We start from the raw sequence: 22169 nt of genomic DNA, 5'->3' as shown, positions 1-22169 counted from the left end.
GGAGCTCCTTAAGGTGCTGACTGTCCTGGACTGCCCCTGCCTCCACGAAGTTRTATCATCCCCATCACCAGCGCTGGCCCTAAATAATTATGTGACCCTGCGTTCTGTTGCTGCTTGCTGTCCCTTGCCAGGCTAGTCTTCCCTCGCACATGGTAGTCCCAGCAGCTCCAAGAATGTGAATAAGGAAACCTTTAATTCATTTTAGAGAAAATAAAAGTGACCATGAATTGCTGAATATTTTCAGTCCCCCTTGAAACACTTGGTCTACACTCTGCCGTCACTGAAATCTAGGACTTTTGCATCTGAATGCAATGAAAGCAGAACTGAAGCCTACAGCCTGCTCTAGGGATTCAAATCCCTTCCTGACCAGGCGCTAAAGAAAGGGTGGACTGCTTAWGTGTCAGCTTCATTGCTGAAACTCCAAATTTTGATGCTTCCAAACGTTCCCCAACAGGTCATTTTCCAAATTTGAAATTCATGCAAATGCTTGAAGAGAGGAGACCCAGCAAGTCGCTTCCAGCTGGCTGAAGATTTTAACTTTTTGGCCTACAGTTAGCAGAACATCTACCAGTTCATATGAAGCTATAAGTGTGTCATCAGGATACCACATGCTTTGATAATTACTCTAGTCGGTATTAAAGTTAATCCTGTGCTGTATAGATCACTTACAAAACACAATAACTGAACCAGAAATCCTTATGTGATACAGTCATAAAATCAGTGGCTAAAAGTGCCAGCGCGTCTCTGACATGTCCGGCATAAAYTGGAACCCGAAATTGCTGCCTGGTGCAGCCTGTCAGGAATCCAACTGTCCTGTGATTTTGAAATCTGAGGCATGGCAGAGCAGCTTATGTCAGATCTACTGCATATCCATGAGTCTTAAACCAAGACTTATGAATATAACCCATGCCCTTCCTGGTTAGTGAGAAGGGTCATGAGCAACCAGTGAAATTTTTGACCAAAATAGTCAATGCATCACTCGGAGGACCCAGCTCTTCTTCCTTTAAAGACCAGACAACCATCCCAGACATACTGGTCGTACACAGCTACATTCCCAGTGTGAATGCTCCCATTCTGGAGAAAGCCTATAGAAAAACCAGTCATCTATCTTCTAGACTATCTCAACTTCAGCTCAAGCCAGGACACAAAGCTAAAGTCACTTTAACTAGCACAATGGAGAGGAAAAGATATCCATCCTCACCAGCCTGCTCCTCTTAGCTACCTCCCTGTGGTAGCTGACACAGTATTGTGGTTTCACCTTAAACAGGTGGCAAAACTCCTGAGAAATACATTAAGAAAGTTTCAGTCTTTCCCAACTGAATAATAATGGGAAATAGCATGTCCTTACAGTACCTCATTTGGATCAGTATTTTCTATGGCTTTTCCAACCCTTTTGTATCACACTGTATTGCATAATAAATTTAGCACACGAGCTGGACTCAAATGCTGGATATTATGCAGCATTGGGTATAAATACCAAAGGTCACACCCACTGCCATCATGACTGTCTAGTGGTTGGCCAAGATTGGCTTAAAGGTGAAAAGCAATTTTAACCCAGCAGCAATGCTCGAAGGCAGTTTACTCCATCTTAACCATTTGCAGGCACAATCATCAAGTGTCAGCTTTGCCTGAAGATTCCCAAGCAATTGAGTCCACTGCTCTGGATTCACCATGTCCTCTGAAAGCAGCATCCATAAATAACGTTTTCTGTGCCCCTGGTTAGGTAAAGAACCTTCTCAAGCTTCCAGGCGGGAACTTCAGCTCTTAAGAAGCATCAAGCATTATGAACACTGTGAAGTAGCACAAGCTGTTACAAGAATACCAAACCTAGGCACACTAGAAATTGGCTCAAATCAAATCCAAGGTCTTGATAATTATCTTCAAGACATTCTTTTTGGCAAGGTCTGGGATATATAAAAAGGCTATAAGTGGGTGGGTGGGGGAAATTTTCTCAAAGACAAATGATATAACCCTGTATACCTCATCACACATCAATCCACACATAAGACTCTCTGATCTTGTCATTTCTAACCTAAACATATAGAAATATCCAGTTAAAAAAAATCCTAGCTAAAATAAGATTCTTGACAAGGGAATGAAAATAAAGAAAACATAATAGAACCCCCAAAGAAAAGAATTCAGGCAGATTTTGAGATTCATTGGGTACCACCACATGGAACAGATCTAACCTTGCAAAAAGCTCTCCTAGAGCAGCAGGAGGAGGAAAAGATCAAGCTCAGGTTGTGAGCAGGGCGAGAAGGTAGAGAGGAAGCAGGTGGACTGGCAGCAGCTGAGGAAGCTGAAGGACTCACTGGCTTTTGAGAGCAAGGGAGCTGACAAGGGAGGTGCATCCAGCTCTAGAAACACTGGGGCCTGCTGCTACAACCTGCTTTGGCAGCGGAGTAAGCTAATCTGGTAGGCACCAGTGCTCATGTAGGAGCTAGTAAGTAATTACATTTATTATTTCCTTCCTAGATTATTTACAGGGGCTGTTCATGTACACCCAACCCTAATTAGGAATGAAAGGATGTGTCCTTCCAAAAGAGATCCAATGCTCCCAGGAAGACAAAGCTCTGTTCTTAATATCACAACACCAAATGTCATACACGGCTTAAACAATTAAGAGTGTATTTTCTTCCATTTCACACACAAAAAGGGACTGGAACAGTGTTAGGATTTTCTACCAACCTTTGTTTCTTCCTAGCAGTCCTCTTAATTATACTCTTTGCCAGTGTTATTTCCATTAGTTTTAATTATTTTAATTAGGCTCATTCATTAGGCCTATTCATTAGTCTTACAGTAGAGGTAATTCTCAGTGAGCTATGAGTTACACTGCTATTAAGACTAAAKGGCTATTAATATTATTAATCTAAATGAGGGGTAAAACCAGTCAAACTGAGGTTAAAACCACAGCAAATAGACAAATTATCAGGAACACTGAAATTAAATGACCATTTTGGCCAGATTGTCAAACTGACATGGCAGTGAATTAATCTTCATAAATCCTTATACAGAACGTTAAAAGAGGTAGATATTTAGTTAATTACCAATCACATGAGCGAATTTGGCCTGTGGCAGTAAAATCAAATTTTAGCTATGCATTTTGGTGCTGGAACCAAATTACTGTTTATGTCTAGATCACAATCTCAAGGCTGGTGAAGGCTTCCTCCCTACATTTCATATTGCTAATCTGTTTCCTTCTACCTCCCCACAAACACTACAGACTTCAATAGGGCAACCTTTGAGAGGAAGGTCTTCCATCTTGCTCTCCCAGATATCTCGTGTGTGTGTGCGCGTGTATAAATACATATATACATATTTATTTATGTAGCTGATATCTTTACTTCTCTGGAACACTTCAAAAAATGAAGAACACAGATTTCAGTCTGAGATTTAGGCCATATAAATTTAAAAGATTAACCTTCATCCCCTGGTGAAATTCTTACAGGAATTCATAGGCATAGGGCATCATCCAGGCAGTTAACTATATTAGGCTTACTAAAATTACTTGTAGATCTAAAAGATAAGACCTTTATTCCATCCTTTGGCCTTCAGCTGGGCCCCCTGCAGCATGTCTGCTAGAGCCTCTGGGCAGGATGAGTGAAGGCCCAACCCGAGTGTACAATCCACAGCATAGAAGGCAGTTAGGTATATTCTACTAAGCCAGAAGCTTTCTTAAATATCCATTATTACAACAAATATAATAATAACAATAAAAAGGAATGTATGAAGCCAGCTCTGAACCTTCCTCTCTGGAATAGATAGTCAGAATGTRCTTTTGTTACTATGAACATCTGGTAGAGCACATAAAAAGCCCTAAACAGCTCAAAAGACCTCTGAAAGTGAGTAGAGCACAGAGGTGTAGCAGCATGTTGTGGTCAGAACAGATCTGGGTCCTTGCAAGCCTAGCACTGTCCACCTGGGTCTCCTCCAGCAGAGGATCCTTCACCTTTCTAGSCCAAGGCAGCCGGGAACAGACAACTGCTTCAGCAAAACATACTAACCGACATACATTTTCCCTTTTCCAGGAAGATTTTAAAGACAGGTTCTCATCTTTGGCATATTTATTGTTTCCTTTCCATGGAATACATCTGAAAATTGGGCTGCATAATCATCAAAAGGCGTTAAATATGAAGGTATACAAAAATACTCGTGTCTAATCTCACATTTCATTCTTTTGCTCATTTTATAACCCACCTGAAAATCAAGTCCTAGAAAACATTCRTGGCCAGGAAGGAATATAGGAAAGGAACCAGGGAAGTCAGCAGATGATACCAGCAAGTCCACATTGCCTTGGTGGAACTGTTTACCTCTGTGCTGGCTAGAGGAACACGCCAGCGTTGTATCTCCCTGTATGACCCTTAGATATATCGAGGAAAAGACTATGTTTCTCTTAGCTCGGCCTGCTCTTGTCTGTAGCTGTGGCTATATAAGTCCTGTCCCATTCAAGCCTCATCCCAAGAGTCACACCAAGCTGTGATTCACATCCCTTTCCCAGGGGCTTCTCTAAAAATTCCTGGCTGTGCTTGCTATGGGAAGCCTTTTAGTCTTCAGACAGCGAAAAAAGTTCTGCTGCTCTGTTGGTTTTTAAATAGTATCTCTGATCRACTTTCAGAAACAAAAGCAATTGTGGAAAAACTTTTAAAGCTGAATGTCTTTCACTTCATGGGGCTAAAAAAAGCATAGTTTGTCAGGAATAGACACTAAGTGGAAAATAGATACTAAAATTAGTTAATTTGTTTCTCAAATTGATCTACAGCCCCACTGAAAGGTGCATGCAACCCTTATGCTCAGCAGTCTGCCAGTAAAACATGTAGCTGATACTGCCTGTAATACCTGCCTTCTACATGAGTCCTGCATAGCCACACTATGCCAAGAATTTCGACCACTTCTCAAATAAGAAAGCAAATTATCATCCTCTAGGAAAAACAGACGGGATTCTGAATTAGACAAAGGGCAAAACCACTGAGGACTGAGACCTCTTCCTCCAACTTGTTTACAAATTGTGAAGTTTCAACTAACTTTCCCCATTTTAAACGAAATGCACACCATGCACACACACTTAAAAATCTCTTAAAATAGAGATTTTTAAAGGAAGTCTAGCATTTCATTACCCTATGCTGATTATCTCAGAAAAGTGAAATCCATTTTAGAAGTAAGACAACCTGCTAGCCTCCCTGTTCGTTAACTCTTGCTCCATTCAGTTGAGTTTTGGTTACAGAACGAATTGAGTTGGGAAAGAACTATTTTCTATAGTAACATGTGTTGGAGAAGTAAAAACGAAAATTATTACCACATAAATCAACATTTACTTTTACTGGACCCTGCTCCACGTTAACAACCCCCAACAAAGCAGATGCAGGCAAAGGAAAAGCAATCTGCTTCTGAAGAATTCATAGTATAGGACTTCATACGAGGGCTGTAGTACTTATCCCACAGAGTGAAAACATCTAATCTGGTCAGCTTTAATTTTATGCACTTTGTTGTCTGGAGAAGAGAGGAAAAATACACAGCTCACCTGTCAGCAGGCCAGAGAGAGGTGCATATGCAAGAAGAACTCTTTCATGAGGCCAAGCAGCATGTACTTCCTTGGTAACGCTGCTTTGCTCACATCCTTCTGCTCAAACGAAATTAAATGCTATGCAAATACTTCCTACATTACTACATACATAGCCAAAATATAACATACTATTTGAAGATATAATTTTAGACCTTGCACTCAGCATATATTAGAACATACTGTTCTGTATATTTATATCATTTTCTGAATTCACAAACGACAAACTTAAGAAATATGTTTTTTTTAGTGAAAAGAGACACAGACAGGCAAGTTCATATTGATCTATAGAAGACAACACAATTTTCAGATCTTTTTCGAGAATTATCAAAGAATTATCTTTGTTTTATGTCCATAGTTAAGAATTTGGAGACAGAACTGCAGTCGGTACAAGCTGCCTAGTATTCAGGGGAACTAGTTTTATGTCAGCAAAAGATCTTATTTTTCTTTACTGCTAAACATAAGGAAGGAATAAATGCAGGCTTTACCTCAGTGTAGAATCTGTGCGATCATCCAGCCCTAAGAAATGACACAGTAGCGTGAGCTTCAGCACCAAGAGCAAATGAGATCTTTATCTCTTCACCATCTGAGYAGATGAGTCTTCAGAAATGCCAAATTTAGAAACATATAGCACCCAAGGTAAGGACAGCATGAGAGGACTTACCAAACTCGCACAAGTCTTGTGTGTATCTCTGCTTTCCAAGTTCTGCTGGGCTGTGCTCCTGGCTGAAGGACTTTGTGTCATTGTGGAGAGCACGCAGTTGTCTTTTGTCTTCTAGTTCAGTCCTTTGAATTCTTTCATTAGGCTTCTTTGTCTGCCATCTGTCTCTTCTCCTTTTTCTTCTCGATCTGACTGATGTGGTTATTACTAGAAAACTTCTTCATTCCATGATGGGAATTTGCACAATTGTCCACATTATTTACTTAGTGAATTCCAGGAGCCCAGAATAAAAGGATCAGATTCTGATATTGGCTAAGTTTGTATAAATCTGGAATAACTCCACTGATTTGAGGACAATTTGTGGGGATTTACACTGGTTTGAGTAAGATAAAAATCTGGCTCACAGTTTCTATTTCTTCACTCACTTTAGATTTCACCACTTATACAATYCTAACCACCAATAATTTGACTAAGTAAAACTGCAGACGGGTCTTTTTAAGGGACACTTGCATTCCACAGTCTTTTGCAGCTACAGAGCATCAGCTGTCCATCCCAGGAAGCTTCTGTTTACTGAAAAAATTTAAACCTCCAGCCTTCCATTTAATAAGCTAAATCTTTTACTGAAGTGCCATTAGAATTTTTAACAAGTTCTAAATGCATGAAAAACTTCAAAATCAGCAAACTGCTACTAGTTCAGGCTCTGAGTCTCAATTATAGACTAACACTGCTGTACGCTRGTTGTAAATTATGTGGTATCCTCCCCTGTGAGGACCACTCACACACTCCAGAGGGATATAAAGTGGTCTCACTGCAAATCAGAACTGGGCACTTTGTGCCTAGCATTTCTTTTGCCGTTTATTGTTCTGCAGTGCAGCGATTTCATTTTGCTGGTAAGTTGCATGCAGTTATTCATTAGCTTCTGCTGTTGAGGTTGTTGTCCTCTGCTGACTCTGTACGTCCCGGAAGACCCCACATTGAAAGCACTGTTGGGTGTACACCGCAAGAGCCTTGCCTTACAGTTCGTTGCCGTACCRAATTCCCCCCAGGGCAGCAGGAATGCTGCTGCAGCGATGACTGCAGGCTTTAGGCGCTTTAGTGTTATTGGGTCACTATCCGCAGCAAACTCAGTAATCCTGCACAGTCGAACACCAGTGGGAGCAAGATCAGGCTGTAGGTCAACAGAATTTTGGTAGCAATACTTTCATTCATTCCTTTGTATTACCGGCTTCCTGGGTGATAATTCATATAAGAAAATGATTTTTCTCTCTTGTGATGTATTCAAACCACTTYGAAAGTAATGGAAAACCAGGAACCTCCTGCAATTTTTACTTTAAGTTGATGGCACAGTCATCTTTTAAGTTCATATCAAGAAACTTATTGTAACTAAAGTTATCTAGACCCAGATCCATCAATAGGATAACATCATTTTTAGATTGCTGCCTGAGGGCACATAACTGACATTTTATATATATAAAGTATTGGCGTTCCTCATATGCCAAAGTTTAAACCACAGAAAGAATCTTCTGGCAGATTATAACAGAAGCTCCCTGGAGGCAGCTGAAATGGTCTATTATCTGTGCGTGCCTGTGTTGACTAAAAGTTACACATCGGCTGCACTCCGCTGTCTAGCGAGGAGAGGCACAATGCAAGCCTTATCCYGCGGCGCTCCGGGCCCTCCCCAGCCCGAAGCAGCCTCCGCTGCAGGAGCTCCCACAGCATCGCCCTGCTTTTCCACGTCTCCAAAGGGAAGAGCTGCTCTCTGGAAAAACGAGTACAAGTTGCACGGGAGCTGCAGCCCTGCGAGGGAAAAGGAAAGAGGAGCRTGCAGAAACGGGACAACACAACTTGCGACCATCAAGGGAATGATTTTAAAGGCTTACTAACCGGCAGGCAGCAGAAAGCCTGGGATGAGAAGGCCAGTCAAATATCTCACGCAGAGAATACCGAGAAATCTGTTTCTAACCCCTCATGCTGGATGTTTTTCTGAAATAGCCCGAGGTCAAGGAGGAGGGGAATTTTTCATCTGCGCTGGTTTCTTMGGGCTGTTTGAATGGGCTGCCCTTTGGGATTTAATGTTTGTTTTTCAGATCCTCACTTTCTTACTGGTAAATACTGCTCTCTTGATACCTTTTCCTATTTACATCCCAGATTTACACTTGTGTTGTTTTCATAGGAAGAGATTGAATGCCTTTTTGGAGCAGTAAGTTTTGTGATTTTAATTATGCAAAAGATACACAATGTGTTGTGCCATTTTAGTTTCTCCCTTTAGAATCTCAAAAGATGAGAAAGAACAGCAACTGGCTGTTTAACTAAGCCTTTCTCCCCAAGTTAAAAGGGCAACATTGCAGAACTCATGGGTCTGTGTTATTAAGACAAGAGTCTTGTCTATATTAAATTTTTCTCTACAAYTTAAAAAATATGAATCATATTTAAAATGAATCTAAGTTACAATTACATTGATTTTAACCTTTTTTATGCCACAAGAATAGGGGTTAGGGGTTTGATATAAATGACAATCAAGCTCATCTAATTAACATTGTCAAGAAAGATTTGCCAACACATAACTTATTCTTCTATCCCTGGCTAGTTATCACACTCTGCCATCGCAAGTAAAGTAGTTAAGCGTGTACAAACTTTGGCCATACTCGACATGTCAAAAATAAGACTTTTTTTTTTTTTTTTTAAACAAAGGGTGAGGTTTTGCTCCCTTCCCATAATATTTACTAAGTTTATAATACTTTGGTCTTCTTTGTGAAGAATGTTATTTCCAATGTAATGAGAAATTGATGCTCTAAGAGTCCTATCTCATGTATCAGATTTCCACACTCTGGTCAAACACTGCAGGAGAGTGTGATAACTTTTCGCATAGGTGCATAAGTTAGGTACATCACTGCATATGAATAAAGGCTAGCATTTTTTCCTATTGTTCAGAGTTACAATTCTCTTTTCTCCCTGCCCCAGTTTTACATAGCTGCTGCCTTTCCTCCGCAAACATTGAGGTCATTTTGAGGGTAGGCTCAAGTGGCTGACCTATAACAAAGTAAACACATGTAGTTCAATCACATGAACTCAACACGTGTTCGTGTGAGGTTGCTTGACAGTCCAGGGTCTATGAAAGAAAACATGTAGCTGCAATAGTGCAGGCCACTCCGGATGGGAATAGTTTACACGAAGGCAAAGCAGAGTTTAGATGAATGTCCTCTGGTATGGAGATGTTGCAGCCTTGGCCAAGATCACTTAGCTTGCAGAGCTGTTTCACATCCTCCAGGACTATACACCATGCTTGCCAGGGGACAYTGCCCCTCACCAGTCCGTTCCCAACCTCTACTATGACGGATCCGTTTAGCCACTATGCAACGATATACATGTAGTTATCACTGCATTATTAGCGGACATTCCACTTCCCTCTAGTCCATGGACCACTCTTCACTGYCATCTGCTCTAGCCACTCTCAGCAGCACTGAGTTTGGGCACTTTAGGCTAATAGGAAGAGCAAGAGGGGAAAAAAAAAGAAAATCAAGCAGCTGATTAAAGCATCATCCACTTCCACGCACAATGATGGAGAAGATATCTCCCAGGGTCCACCCATATGGTTTTCTCTTTCCCTGCAAGTATATTGCCTTGAGAGAAAATACCACACAAATATAACCCCAGCAATATAGTTTCTCATGAGTCTTTCCTAACATCTCCTGTAACTGGGYTGGACCTTCTCTGCCCCATGCCCCCTGGTCCATCACTCCAGCCCCACCACCCCATCCCCACATCTGTTCCAGCTGCACTGCCCATATGTCTTTCCAGTGTCTTCCCACCATGCACCCATTTTCAGCCATCTCCCTTCTCTTTCCAGCTAACCCCTTCCTAAGTTTTCCCCACTACAAGACCCAAAAAAAAAAAAAAAAAAAAGACAACAGGATATTAGCAGCCATGAGGTGATTTTCTATGTCTGCGTATCCTAGATCGCTCTTCCCTCTCTCTGTGTCCATCATCTGTGGATCATCTGTCCATCTCTGTGTCCATCTTCCCTCATCTCTGTGTTTGGACCACAATATAAAACTCTCAGCAACCATCCCCTTTGTAATGTTTTGTGCTTTTAACTGAAGTAAGTGGGAAAATAAAAAAAATCTTTTCCCCTCAGGGAAAGTTTTAAAAAGACAAAATTCAAGTTGTATCTGCTTTCAATTAAGAGAGAAATTTTCAGGAACCAACTTCCTCTTTCATAGGGGACAAACCAAGGGCATTAGTCGTTGCATGCACAAGTGTTATGCTACCTAAGCACCCCAAGTCTTGGCTGCAGCTAAGGATTTACTCTTCAAGATAGCTGCAAACRAAGGTGCAATTTTTCACTGCAAAACTGAGCCCACATATATTCATGTCCCAAAAATGCAACAGCTCATCAAGTGAGGCTGAAATTCACAATTCAGCATTAACGTATACTGAGTGTTGAGWAGACTTTTGGTAAACTTGGAAGAGGAAAAAGTTAATCTTTTGGATTAAGTAATTATTCTCCATATGCAGAAGACAGCTTTTTCTAGCATCCACTGTCATTAATTCATGTAATTAGTCACCTGCAGAAGGGTTATTTCAAAGAATATGGAGCTGATCAAAATGCAGGTGCAAACATCTCTAGTATTTAAGTAGAGCTTCATTTTTACTTTTTGTTTCTCCTTTCCTTTTCCTCATTTTCACAGTATTGTAAAATGATTGACAATATCATATGATTTCTCATGGTGTAATATTTCACATCCACCAAAAGCTCCTATTTTTTCTCACGAAAAAAAATCTTAGCTTAAACATTTTGGAACTGACTTTTTTTCCTGAGAGGAAAACCTGAGAATATAGACCAATGATTAATCAATGGTTAATCATCATGGCCAGTACAGAGATCTCCACAGTTAGCAACTTCTCCAGCATGCTCTCTAAGACCAACACTCAAGGTCTTGCAAGTAACTTCTAAAAATTAATGCTTTTAAAYTCTTAAAACACCAAAAACTTTATTTTTGTTTCCTGCATGAAGRAATAATAACAAACCGATGAACCTCCTCCCAGGGCAGGCTAGGGCACATCAGCTTGTCTCATGCCCTTCAGGTGGCATTTATTCCTGCTGTCAACAGGAGTAGCGTGCTGACAGTATTATTAAAACTGTTCCAATCTCATTGTCAAATGAATAAACCACACTGGATTGGGACCAGCAATATACCCCTTCTAATGAGATCCATCCTGTATCTCCCCTTGCATTAACCAGTCTCATCTGCAGTTCTGTGCATGTGTGCACATGCACACACCCCCATTGGAAAAGAGTCATGCTAGTGCTTAAATATAGAACAGTCAAGCAGTTAACATTGTCACTGGAAACTTAACTATTACATTTTCTGCTAATTTAGATTTGAGCAAGAACTATAAAGGTCAGTTTGCACCAGATTTTGAATTTAATGAGTAACGCTTAAATGCTCCAAAATACATCTTTTCCAAATGAGTATACTTTGTTTCAAAGCAYTTCTGCTTTGAAACATATAAGCATGTTATTGCCCTACAATCAAGAAAAGTGAAACTCAAGTGCTATCCTGAAAAGTTTTCAGCCTTTTACCACCCGCACAAACGACGACCAACATTCTTTTCAAAGAAGTTGTCCTTAAAAATAGAAAAGCTATTTTTATGAAGCTGCTGGACTGCTTTGTCTTGTCACCTGCACCCAGCAATGAAACACTTTTTTCCTTTAATAGATATGTCTCTTAAAACATCTGATCATAAGTGACCTTTAGTTTTTAAGCAGAACACAACAGAACAGCACAGTCCTGCTCCTCTCCAGGTCAGTGGGAAACTTGCCACCGCTTCCAAAGCGGGGAGCTGCAGCGTGCACAGGGCTCTGCCCTGCAGTGCGAGTTCACCTCGCACCAGAGTATGCGGACAACGGGGCTCTCAGCCCCTTCGAGGATCTTCGCCAAGAGATGCTTTCCAAGCGCTGCACAACACAATAGCTCAGCATGCAGCATCCAGCTGACAGATGAGAGCACTGTGGGAAAGAAGCTTTCAGTTTTGATTTAAAGACTGAAACGGCATGAGTATCTCTGGCATCTTTGGGCAGGAACTTCCAGAGATGAAGTAGCAGCTGCCCAGCCTGCGTAAATTTATGATTTGGTGAGATAAGCAGGCTGCTATCAGCTGGCCCTTTGGAGGGGAGAAGGTGTGATCAGATCGCACAGAGAGAAGAGGAGCTCAGATTCAAAACCTGAAGGGCTTTACAGAGTCAACAGAAAGCAAGTGACCTCAGAGGAGATACTGAAATCAAGTATAAGCAAAGAACCAGAATAGCACTCGCTAGTGGCTGCTGGCCCTGGAAGCATGTGTACAGGAAATTATGTTAAATTTTGTATGTGGGGAATGAGCATAAGAGGCATCACAGTCAGAACTGGCTGGAAACATTTTAGTAATAGTTCGTTGTTAGCAAAAGGTATACTGCAAAAATAAACTGTTTCTCATTAACTCATTTCAATCTCAGGAAAATTCCCATTAAAATGTCTAAATATACTTTTTGTTATCCACTGTGAGAGCCTTTTTAATTTCATATTGAATCTTATTTTACTTGCTAGGATGTTTATATTATATCATGATGCTTTTTGCTTTTGTGCACAACAGCTACTTAAATATCCTAAAGTGATAGCTAGGAGATTCAGAGCGTATTTAGCCTTTAAATTATATTCAGTGTCTGATAATCCTTAAAGACACCTTCTTATCCTAACCAAGGAACTTGCTATTTGCATTGTAAGGAAGGAGCTTCTGCCAGCTCAATTTATTGCAACATATTGAGAATACACAATTAATTGTTTCAGTTGAGGAAAGGTACAGTCCAGGAGATACAGTGATGACATTTCTAAAGAGGCTGAAGTCAAGAGTTCATACCAAGAAAAACTGATCACTCAAACATAAATCTTATTTCCACTTACTGTACTTCTACATTAAAGATGTTTAAGAAACAGCATTAAACAGGTAGGGCAGGAAAGAAGGACCACAGATCCCCCAGGAAGTTGCTTGGAGATACAATCAAGGATAAGTTTCTGGGTTCTCTAGTCCTTGACGTAGTGCAGAGAAAGAATGTGAATTTTAAAACAAAGTGATGACACAAAGGCTTATGAATAACATTTAACACCACATGAACACATTAAATTTTCTTGGATGAAACACTAATAGATCTATGAGCAGAAACCAAAAGGAAGAAACAATAGACTGAGGAGAGACCCTGAAGGAGACCCTCAGGGCTACCTGGGGTGAATGAAGGGGGCTCAAGTGAGTGAAGACCATCACACAAGATACTGCAAGGCTTTCAAAGACCCTCACAGGCAGGGCAGCATACCAACCACCATCCTGATACACATGAAACTCTAGACCATGAGAAATAAATGTAACACTCACAGCAAATAGCAACCAGCTCCTCTGAATGCTGCCCCAGACACCTCAGGCTGCCAGAGTCCAAAACTAGTCCTCGGGGRCTCTCATTTTCCACATCTCAAAGGCTTCACAACAGAGGGACTCCCTCTGTAGGGGGTTTGAGATTAAGTCTCTTCTTAAGAGGAATAACACCAGGAATACAGCTGCTTAYCATGTTTTACAGTAGGATTTAATATTATCATTAATGACTGCAGATGGCAATAAACATTTGTCTATAAACAAACCTTCCAAATCATCTTCAAAAATCAATTAACAATTACAGGCAGATTATTTTCTTTGCAGTCATTCTCCTTCTTCACATGTTAGCAACAGCAAGAAAACTTTCATGTATTGTAYTGAAGTTAACTAAAACTTTTGTGTACCAAGCTAATTCTAAGTCTTACAGGAAAACTGACACAGCTGTAAGAAGCCAAGGGGGCAGGCTACTCCCATGTGTTTCCCATTTCCTAGTCAACATAAGCTGCAGCAAATACACAGAGAGCAGACAGAGAAATTACGCAGAGCTTGTCGCAGCTTTGATGGTTATACAGCCAGTTACCAGGACTGCAGCTGTTGAAGGCTCTTCTCTTTCCCATCGTCAGTCAATCAGGAGCTGGCAGTCCAGGGAATCTTACCTGACCGAGAAACCAGTTTATTAAGATAGCAACACTTGCAACACCACTGTTAGCATTTGTCTTTCAAAGTATCATCAGCTTAGCAAGAATTTATTAAACCTGATGATTCTTCAGTATTTCCTGCTGTGCACGGTGCCTGTGTGCTTGCATTTTCCCCTGCACCTGTACTGCATTTCCCCTGGGGATAGGGAGCAACCTATCAGGTCAAGACCTACATTTCTCCTTAGGCTACATCTTATTCTGCAAGCAGCTACCTCCAAACTTTCTGCCAAGGAAAACTGGCAAAATCCAGGCCAGCAGAAACAGAGCAAAGAAGACCCCTATGTCTGTTGTTCTCTTGGAAATTATGGGGGAAGGGATGCCTGTATGTTGCATGCACATGTGCAATGCATGTGCACCTCAAGGGCTGGGCAGGAGGAGCACTTGTCCTGGGGTATTGCATATGGGTAATGGAGGAGAAAGATTAGGGCAGAAGTGCCTGAGGAATGCAGCAGGGCAGGCGGCAGGGGTGTGCGGGCAAGCTCTCCTGCCAGCAGAGGCTCCGGGAGGGAAAACGATCTCCATCAGCTCTGTACGGAATTCACTGAACACTTAATTTCATTTCTGTTCTCTTCGTGGGAACCACAAMAGTCCTTATCACATTCCTTAGTATGTACCAAGGTGGTTCCAATTTTTAATGAGGTGTCCCACAAGAAAAATCCAAAGGGAAACACAGTGAAGGAACGCTGTAGAGAAACTCCCTTTTCACCTATTTCAAGAAAAGTGAATTCCCTGGGATCTTAGCTAATAATGATATGATCTTAACTCGAGCACAAGAGTGAATTTCTTCTTTCAAAAACAAAGAACCTCTTCTTGTTTCTTCCATTCCCCTAACAAAATTAAAAACCAAAAGTTCTCGAAAATCTGAAATAGTGGTTCAAAGAGGATAGGTGAGATACTGGATGGGAAATGTGATGTTGAGAAAGAATCTGAAAAGAAGGAATTGGGTTGACTTAGTCTATAGCAACAATAAATCTCCATCAGAAATAGCTTTTGTGTAAGCCTGTTGAATATATCACTCATCTCGCTGCACCACACCGACATTAGGAAGCAGTCTTTTGGGAAATTATCCCATTGAAGCCAAGGGAATTACTGCTGGAGTAAGAACAGCAGAGAGAGTTCCCAGTATGTTTTGTATTGATTTTCATAGACCTCAGACAATTAACACCAGATACTTGGAAGCCTTTATAGCAGATTTACCCACAGTTATCTGTGAAACCTCGTGATGCCATACCATCTCAAGATACACAATTCAAACTTYTTTTTAGAAGCTGTGTTGCAAATAGAAAAATATCTGACATTTCTTTCCAGCCTAAAATGACTAAAAGGAAATGACAGATCACATCACTCCTGTCAATTTGGGATTCTTTCACATATTCATTTGTTTGCTCAACTCTACAACTCATTCATAAATGGCTATACTTTATTTCAGTTTGCTGATTAATACTGTCTATTTTTTTCACTTCACTCACACAAAAGCACCGCAAATATAACTCCACTCTGAGACATTTAAAGATCTAGAGACCGATTCAGCAAGAAGCTTGCATGTATCTAAGTATGCTAATCATCCCTGGCTCAAAGTCAACGTTTCAACGCTTTGCTGAATTGAGATGCTAAACGTAATCTTCAGAGGAACTTCCTTGAAGATCACATCCATCATTGCACATCACAGTTTTACTAACTATGCAGAGCTCAAAAATGTACACAATAATATGTTACAATACCCCACACTTTTCCCTGCTAAAGGAGATAGAAGTCTATGCACGATCCACAAGATTTCACAAAAACTCAAAGTAGACGTGACTTTAAAAGGAACCTRATATAAATAAAATGTGTCAGTTTGTATTTTTGTCCCAGATTACAGCCCTGAGTCTTCAGAACTTTTTTCATAACTGCTCATGATGATTTTCAGATGGGTAAGTTCATAGCCCTATTGATACACCTATTTTGCATCTGCGCTATTTCCTCTGAATTTGGAACAAGACATAAGTCATCTGCTCTATAAATGTATATTCATGAATGCCTCTTTCTGAACATGAAAACCAAAGAAATGTTTCTAGTTCCAGTAATACTGAAGTTTTCCAAATGTAAACCAGCATGTTTAAGCATTACAAGCGTGATGTGTATATTATAACTGATCTTCCTCATAGATTTTGTTTTACAAAAAGAACGTTGCCATAATCCCACATTCACAAATACTTGCAAACAGAAAATTAGTATCATTTAGTCATATCCTAGCTGATCAAGAACATACAAGCAAGGAGCAGAAGACTTACAACCTAGCTGTACTTGTCACCATTCCCAATTTCTGTGTGTCTCGGATCACGCTGTCAGAAACATCTGCCTAACCGTGCTGGCTAGGGACAGCTATTGCTATCTGACATTCCAGTGGTTTGCAAAGACAATGCAATTACAGCTGCAAGTCTGGCGCAAGCAAACAGCTAAATACTCTGCCGAATGTATTTGCACTCATTCATGTTGTTAAGATACTTCTTCCCAGCCTTAAATAACAGGCTAAAAGGGATGTTCGACTGAAAGAGCCAGGCTTCTGTTATGCATCTTGTAAAATTTGATGATTTTTTTGACAAACTTGGCCTTGCAGAAGTTAAGTTTAACAAGCTAATGAATACTTCTGAATGACCTTCCTTGCATCTTATGTTGACAACTGGCAGTAGGATGCAAATTCAGAATGATGAAAAGAATCCTGGGGAGAGAAAGGCAGCAAGAAAGGAAGAATCTCAACCAAAAATCCCACCAGTTTTGCAAAATGTCGCCACTCATTCCAGTTGTCTCTCTGCATGGCTCACTCTTCTTGGCTGCTTTTGACTCAGATTAGTGACCTCCAACCCTGACAAATATGTTGCCCTCGTGCTTTTATGATCTCCTAATCTCTCAGAAGGTGACACATTCTGAGATTAGAGCAAACGCACTAGGATCCCAATGAGAACATAATACAGATGCAGTGCTGATGAATATCAGTTAAAACAGTAGCAGCATATGACAGCTGTTTACAATTATTTTTAATGAGTAAGTTTTAAACACTCAATTGTTATTCTCTTCTTTGAGGTATGCAACTAGAATGGGTCTTGGATCTACAATCCTTACTCCTTTGAGTAGGCTGCTGCCATAGAATTATCCCTGTGAAAGGCATCAGTAGAAAAGCTTTGCATGATCTGCCAATATTGCCCTAAAAAATACCTCCCATGGGATAAGGGACCTGAGTTATGGGGAAACCTGGTGAAAAGACACTGCCTAGATGAGTTTTTAAATACAATTTGCCTATGGTGCTCCCCATTCCCAATAATAATATGGATATGTAAGTTAAACTCTACTTGCGATTACTTAGGATAAGGTTCTGCAAGTCTAGGGCAAGTGTTCCCAAAGAGAGGGGAAAAAAAAGAAAAGAAAAAAAAAAAAGCTAAGGTTGCATTTAAGCCCCATTTGCTGCATCTCAGAAACAGGGTATCATCTCTCCTCCTCGTACCCCAGCAAGAGAGGAGCCCCTGCTTAAGGCTCATTTCCATTGCATTAGGAGGGATGACTAAACCACATGGAGACATGCCAGCTGCACCCATACTGGGAACATAAACACTGCCAAGGGGTGCTGCCAGGCACAGCCACCGATACTATTGCGCTAGGAGAATGGTCCTGGCATGCTCTGGCCTGCACCATCCCAGGCAATACCGAAACAGGCTCAGGAGCTGCAAGGACCAGGAGCTGTCCCCCCAGGGCAGCATACATGCAGCCACCCTTTTTGGGAGGGAGCCATAAGCATGTGGTCAAACGGTTATACTTGGCCTCCAGGCTAGAGAACAGACCTTGGCACTCTCTCATAGTGATTTTAATAAACACAGTAATTAGGGCTAGCTTTAAACTAGATAGCTTAAGCAATGCAGATAGTCTGGGCTCCAACACAGACTGGACACCCAAATAAATCCTTATGAGCCCCAACAGACTTGCACTAACCAGCTGGAAATTTGTGCCATATTTTCACTCTGATTCTTATCTAAATTAAAGTTTCACTCCTTGCCTACCGTTTGATCCACCTTGTTACACATATCATGGTATGCAGAAATGTCAGGTCTGGCACTGAACCCCCATGGTAAAGCATAATAACCACGCATGTCCCAGAAACACAAGAATTCATACGAACCTTAATCATCAAACCTTAAGCTGAAGAAAGGGAATACACTCTCAAAACTGAATTTCATCACAACGGCCCCATCCTGCAGGTGGTTTCTGCAAGGTCTGAGGATGATGAAGGGCATTCAACATCATACAGGATCAGGCAACCGCATCCCAAAGAACACCTGTAGCCCCCCAAAAAACTGCTTCCCAAAGCGCACAATGGCTCTCTACAGCTCCTGCTACTGAGGTGACTTCCAAAGGAACTGGCTTCAACAACAGTGCAAACTCATCTTTTACTAATACCAAAGAAACAACTGCCTGTTGCACGAACAGTCATACTGTAAATAGAAAATAACGTTTCATATTTCAAAGGTAACTTAGAAATTACAGGTCGGAGCGCTTGACATCTTAAGAGTTCTGTACATCATGTTGACACATATAAACAAAACACGGGACCATACTGCATAATGTCAAGTAGCTTTTTAGCTTGTTTTAAAAAGAGGCAACCTTTACTATGTAAAGACACATCATTTAGGTCTGAATTGGTCTTTCTTCTTTTTCTGTTTTTTCTGTCAGACGTTCTTCTTTTTTTCTTCACCGAAAGAGTTTTATCTCAAGTAGCTCCTAAACACTTATGCTTAAAACTTTATGATCTCTACAGAAAAATGTAATCAATTCTTAAGTTTTTATATATTTTTTTTTTTTTGGCTTTTAATAGAACCATGGAAAATTTCCAGCAGCTACTTTAGTTTCCACAGAATAACAATCTGCAAAGCTCTCAGCAACCCTCCTTAAGCAAGAGATTTGCAATGGTGGTGGAGGGAGAGGCAGGTACATTGTTTTTGTATTTAAAAATAACAGGTTTACTCTAAATTTATTTCTATCAATGCAATTATTAGTGCAGCATCTGCATAACATTTACTTTTGTTATGGCTCATGCGAGCTAAATAATGCATACATTAAAAAATGGGCTTTCAGCAGTTTTCAACAGTAAAGAAAAATAAATTCCTGCAGTATTATAGACACAAAATCTCTGTTTGGGCTTCATCTCTTCGTGTTATTGTAAGGAAATTAGTGGCTATGCACTGACATAAAACCTGTGCAAAGGAAAAATGCATTGAGCTCACTTCGTCCAGTATCTGTAGTAAAGGTTTAGTTAGGATGGTCTTCTAGTTAAAATACTAGGATTCCTGCCTTACTGCATATTAACCGGGTAACTAAGACATCAATTTCAACATGTTTCAGTGCCCTGACCCTAAATACAGACGTAACATTAACGTCCCTTCTAGCCTTGTCTGCCCGGTTCAGGTTGTGAGCTCTGAATGGCTTTTTGTGTATACGGCACTTAAAACAATTGCTCCTCTCTGAACTACGTATAAACAACCTTCCTCGCGGAGATAGTGTAATGTGAACAGCATCTCTGAGCCAAACCAACCACTGCTTTTTGTAATGCCTTCCCCTGTCCACTTTCTGGCATGCAGATATATATAAACAGATGCATTTATCAGATGTCTGTGTCTTCACTGTAAGATACCATATACACAGTTTCTTTTTAACAGATCTGTGGCATTGTTCCACCAATTTGTTGTTTCCCACAACAAAACTGTACTTCAGAAACATTTACTCCAGGTGTCTATCACTGAACTGTCTGTACCAAAAAAAAAGTTGATTATTAAGTGAAAACTTATATATACTTTTTTCGCATTTACAATGGGAGATAATATATTACAGGAGCATTTTACTTTGCTATTTTAGTGGGAAATCTCAATTGTGCAAATAGCTCTTTCCCCAAATGGCACAACTATGAAAATAAATAATCTGAAAATTAAAAAAAAAAAAAAAAAAAAAAAAAAAAAAAAAAAAAACTAATAAAGTATTTCATTCTGACATTATTTCCAAATAGCAAATCTGCTGCTCCTGTAGAGTGGGACACACACGCCCTGGGAATACCGTCCCCATCATCGTAAATCCCCCATTTGCTGGAAGATAGTTTTGAAGTTTTCCCTTTAGCACGCTCACGACTGAAGCGATGGAGAAGCCATCCTGCCCAGTGAGTTGTGGCGGGGGAGGTTTGCGTTTGTCTCCCTGTCTTGTCGTCAGATAGAAATTTAGAAGATGCCTCCTGCAGAAAATATTTGTTCTGACAGCCTCTCCAGATGACATTAGCAGAGCTCCCAATTTCAGATGAAGACAAACGTCCTAAAAACCTTCACCACTCTCACCATGGTGGCACTGGGGGTCCTGGCACAGGGAACATACCTCTGGCCCATTACACTCGGCAAGATGCGTCACCTCAGACCTTCGGCCTGAGATCTCTTCTGGATCTGGATATTTGGGTGCCTCTGAACATTTTAAACTCGTGAAAAAAGCAAGCGAGTCTGCTGGGTGTCCTCACTCCAGGCTCCGGACCCCGCGCTCAGGGAGCCCCGTGCTCGTTCTCCTTTCCACCCCTGAAAGCTCCTCAGCACCGGCCAGGCACCGCCAGGGTGCCCGGGCGATGCAGCGCCAGGGTGGCGAGGGAGCGGGTCTCACCACCTCTCCGTGCCCCTGCCCTGCGGGATCCCGGGGATGGATCAGAGAGGAAAAGAGAAAGGGGGAAGGAAGAGGGGAAGGAGAAGGGGGGGGAAATGGGAAGGGGAAGAAAAAGGGGAAGAAGGAGGGGGAGGAAATGGGAAAGGAGAAGAAAGAGGAAGGAAAAGGAGAAGGAAAAGGGAAAGAAAGGGGGGAAAGAAAGGGAAGGGAGAGGAAAAGGAGAAGGAACGGGGAGAGGGGAAGGGAAGGGCCATGCGGCCGAAGGAGGTGGCCCAGGAGAGGCGAAGCGAGCGAAGGGCAGGGGCAGCCCCGGCGCCGCTGGCGGTGCCGGTGCCCGTGCGGCCAGGAGCCCGCAGCCGCCCCCGAGGGGCTGCCGGACCCGGGCTCCGGGGGGAGCAGGACGTGCCGCGCACACAGCCGCGACCGCAACCGCACACACACCCCGGGGCGGGGGGGAAGGGGGTGGAGGGGGCTGGAAGAAATGCGCAGGCAGGTTATAACTTCCAGTGGCAGCTCGGCCGCCGGCCCACTCGTGCCCCGAGCGCCGGGGCCTCGCCCGCCCCGGCAGCCCCGCGTGCGGGAAGGGCCCCGGTGCTCGGCGCTGTATTTACCCGGCGCGGTGCGGCGCGGCGCGGCCGGCTCCTCCTCGGCACGGCGAGCTCCGGCAGCGAGCTGCTCTCCTCGGCTAGATCCCAGATCCCTGCCCCCCGCCAATTCCCCCAAGCCCCTCCAAAAAAAAAAGAAAAAAGAAAAAAAAGAAAAAAGAAAAAAGAAAAAAAGAAAAGAAAAGAAAGAAAGAAAGAAAAATAAAAAGAAAGAAAGGAGGCAGAGAAGAGTGGTTTATTGGCCGCCGCACGAGCCGTGTGCTCTTCCCCAGCCTCCGCGCCGGGCTGCGCTCGCGTTAATTTCGTAGCACCGGCGACATGAAGACCTCATACCTCCGGACAACTGGGTGAGTCATAAATACAAGGAGCAGGGCTGTAAGCCGAGACTGTTTACAGCGACTTTGCGAGTAAAGCCGCCGCCCCGGCCGCGCAGAGGCCGAGCAGCGCGGAGGGTCCGCGCAGCGCTGCGCTGCGCGGCCGGCGGTGCCCTCGCATCCCCCCGCGGCGGGGGGATCCCAGCAGCGCTGCCGGGCAAACGGCACCTGCGAGGGGCGAGGACGGGGCAGCCCCCCGCGGTGCCGGCCCGGCGC

General features: G+C 42.2%; 1 protein-coding gene across 2 annotated transcripts in view; it reads left to right on the top strand.

Annotated features, from left to right (window-relative positions):
- The first annotated feature begins 21810 nt into the window (after nt 1-21810).
- The window catches only part of GDNF (glial cell derived neurotrophic factor), a 20968-nt gene continuing 20609 nt past the window's right edge, over nt 21811-22169 (top strand). For both annotated transcript variants that reach the window (XM_085326343.1, XM_085326340.1), the window contains exon 1: nt 21811-21926. The gene's annotated coding sequence lies outside the window, so the exon portion shown is untranslated. The remainder of the gene's footprint in view (nt 21927-22169) is intronic.

The sequence above is a fragment of the Rhea americana genome, unplaced genomic scaffold (genome assembly GCF_003343005.1).
Source record: "Rhea americana isolate MKP2758 unplaced genomic scaffold, rheAme1 scaffold_13, whole genome shotgun sequence".
Taxonomy (NCBI): domain Eukaryota; kingdom Metazoa; phylum Chordata; class Aves; order Rheiformes; family Rheidae; genus Rhea; species Rhea americana.
This window is presented reverse-complemented; position numbering and strand designations above follow the sequence as displayed.